Here is a 3,416-nt window from a genome sequence, read left to right as displayed (position 1 = left end):
TTTTCTTTTTTTCTTTAGCCTTATTACCATGGACGTACTACATAACATAATATTCAAAATCTATAAAAATAGGAACATTTACTCCAATCAGTACATTTTCTTACTATTTTGCGTTGAAATAATTTTTTTTGGTTACCCAATATGATGACATTAATGAAGACATGCATATTCGCGTAAATATGACATCAAATTAACCTTAAGGTAAATGGATGATTCTAATCTTCATGTAAATTGATGATTAACCCTTTCGTTGCCAGTGGTGAATTCAACGGAACTGCTGATGTAGCAAAATCTTCCAAGAGGCACAAACCCTATCTGGTTGATATTCATTGGGATGGTCTCATCAAGACCTTTATAATAAACACCAACTTGATGCGGTTTGTGTGATTTTGAAGGATTTTTCCCTTTTTCAAATAATGACTAAATCACCAATGACAGTGATAGGGTTAAAGTCACTGACGCTATTAGCATTATTGCATTTTCTGGATACTTATTGAGACAATGTTCCTTTATAATGCTATGACAGTGATGCAATGTTTTGCTAAAAAATGTCACTTTCATTAAACATAAGACCAGAAGAAAATTTAAAGTTAAATTCAAGGGAACTAAAAACTTGAGTCAAATTCGAAACCACATGAAAACTTGGTTGAACCACATAAAAACTTAATTAAAGTTAAACACAAGACTACAAGAAGACTTAGTTAAAGCTAAGCACAAGACCAAAAGAACATTTAGTTAAAGTTAGAATCGAAATCATAAGAATTCTAGGTAAAAGTTGAACTCAAGGCAACTAAAACTTTAAAGCCTAAATTCAAAATCCGCAAGAAATTTTAATTAAAGTTAAATTCAAAACCCTAAGAAAACTTAGTTAAATTCAAACTCAAGGCAACAAAAAACTCAAAATCAAACTCAAGACTAGAATAAAACTAGATAGATTTAAATTAGAAACGATAAGAAAATTTAGTTAAAGATAAATTCGAAACCCTAAGAAATATTAGTTAAAGTCAAACCAAAAAACTTAAAATCAAACTCGAGACTACAAAAAAACTTATTCAAATTAGAAACCACAAAAAAAATTTAGTTAAAGAAAAATTCGAAACCCAAAGAAAACTTAGTTAAAGTCAAACCTAAGACAAAAAAAAAAAAAAAAAAAAACTTTAAATCAAACTCAAGACTAAAAGAAAACTTAGTCAAAAGTTAATTTCGAGGTCCGAAAGCAAAGTTTATTAGTTTCTACCGGTTCGAGGAGAAGAGTAACGGTGTGCTTACCTGCAGCTGTGCTTCCACCGACCTCAATGATTGGGTCTTCCAAATCCAAAGGGATTTTTATAGAATTCTGCTCGATGAGTCATAATCTAGAAACAAAATTATGATATGAGCTCACGTCCCAACAGGTGTTTTATAAATATAAATAAATACGACAGATGTTCTGACGTTGATGTATAATTATATCTAAACGATGATGTGTCTGTAACCTCAAACGAACACGTAGACATCGAAGGTAACGAGGTTGGAAAATTGCTGTTTGATCATGAGGCTGATCAAAATAAAGAGATTAAGCTTGGATGATAGAATACTAGTTGTCGCTGCCACGGTTGAAAAGATCTCTGAACAAATGGACACAAAAGTTTAGTTCAAAATCATTTAAGCTGGGAGTTATCTGGCATTGAATTGTTAAATTTTATCCTATATAAAAAACAAACGAAAACAATAGCAAGATTAGAACGTGGTGTATTGAGGTGCCACAGCAAGCAAATAGGTCTATCTAGTACAGTATATTCGTTACTTCTCCATTACGTTTTAGTCCTAGCATTGTGCTTTTCCATTGAGGATGGAAACTAGGCTGTTTATACTACTACTACTATTACTACTACTACTACTGATAATAATAATGATAATAATGGCATCAATGAGAATAACAATGTCTTAAAACTTGAAGATTCAACCGGGGACTGATTGACTTAAAAATAATCTGGAATCGTATACTGGTCAGCTGCATACAACTAAACAAGGAGACAGTTTTGATCGAGTCTTTCCTTTTTTTAATCCTACAGGATCCAAACATTCCACTGTAGCTGGGCCACGTGGGAATAATTCATTGCATGGCTACTGGGTAACCACATCGCTTCCTTCCCCCCCAAAGACAAAGGTCGTTAAATCAACGATTGGACTCAACGCTTTCGCGAGTTGGCAATTAAAGACATTCGACTTTCTCTCTCTCTCTCTCTCTCTCTCTCTCTCTCTCTCTCTCTCTCTCTCTCTCTCTCTCTCTCTGTATCCTCTTGAAGTGGATAAAAAATACATCGATCATTAGCAGGAGATTTGCTTGTTTGTACAGTACAAGACGGTATATCGTGTGACACCAATATATTTTTATTATTATTATTATCATTATTATTATTATTATTATTATTATTATTATTATTGATCCAACAGGGAAAATAGCCCAGTGAAGAAAGGAAAAAAGGAAAATAAAATATCTTAAGAAGAGTAACAACATTAAAATAAATATCTTCTATATAAACTATAAAATCTTTAACAAAACAAGAGGAAGAGAATTAAGGAAAACAATGGTTTGATTTTAGAGTGTTCTTCTCCTAGAAGAGCTGCTTAGAATAGCTAAAGAGTCTCTTCTATCCTTACCAAGAGGAAAATGACCACCGAACAATTACAATGCAGTAGTTAACCTCTTCAAAGAAGAAGAATTGTTTGGTAATCTGTGTTGTCAGGTGTATGAGGACAGAGAAGAATATGTAAAGCATAGGCCAGACTATTCAGTGTGTGTGTGTGTGTGTGGGTGTGTATGTGTGTGTAGGCAAAGGGAAAATAAACAGAAACCAGAGAGAAGGATCCAATGTAGTACTGTTTGGCCAGTCAAAGGACCCAATAACTGTCTAGCGGTAGTATCTCAACGGGTGACTGGTGCCCTGGCCAACCTAGTACCCTAGTATTGAGGTCCGAAACTACTCCCAAGCGATGCTCTGTAAGTTTTAGCCTTTGCAGCATCCTTTCAGCCTCCTAACAGCCTCCATTTTTTAGCCTTCTACTTATCTATTTTGACGCTTCCTTTCTTCCATTCTTGCAGCTGAGTTACTGAGGGGCATTCCTCCTCCAGTCGCCCTTAGACGATAAATGGCGTCCCCGGCCCCAACTCCAGTGAACATGTCTCAATTCCCGTCAAACTGAAACATGAAAACAAGTAACTAGACCTATGCTGAATTACTTCAGTACAAAAACTGGAAGATAGGAAATTCCTAAGGGTATATATTAAGAAATATAGGCCTACTACTTTAGGCCGAATGGCCTGTTTATGATTAAAAAAAAAACGAAAGAAGGACATAAGAAAGAGATAGGATAGACTACGATAATGAGAAAAATAGGGAAGAAGAGAATTGGCTCAGCAACACGGATGTAAA

General features: G+C 34.6%; 1 protein-coding gene across 1 annotated transcript in view; it reads right to left on the bottom strand.

The window, feature by feature from the left end:
* The window catches only part of LOC137659538 (uncharacterized), a 4,403-nt gene extending 3,058 nt beyond the window's left edge, over nt 1-1,345 (bottom strand). Inside the window, exon 1 of the mRNA XM_068394405.1 lies at nt 1,270-1,345. The gene's annotated coding sequence lies outside the window, so the exon portion shown is untranslated. The remainder of the gene's footprint in view (nt 1-1,269) is intronic.
* Nucleotides 1,346-3,416: the final 2,071 nt, after the last annotated feature.

The sequence above is a fragment of the Palaemon carinicauda genome, chromosome 20 (assembly GCF_036898095.1).
Source record: "Palaemon carinicauda isolate YSFRI2023 chromosome 20, ASM3689809v2, whole genome shotgun sequence".
In the NCBI taxonomy this organism is placed as follows: domain Eukaryota; kingdom Metazoa; phylum Arthropoda; class Malacostraca; order Decapoda; family Palaemonidae; genus Palaemon; species Palaemon carinicauda.
The sequence above is the reverse complement of the archived record's forward strand: the minus strand, read 5'-3'. Positions and strand labels throughout refer to the sequence as shown.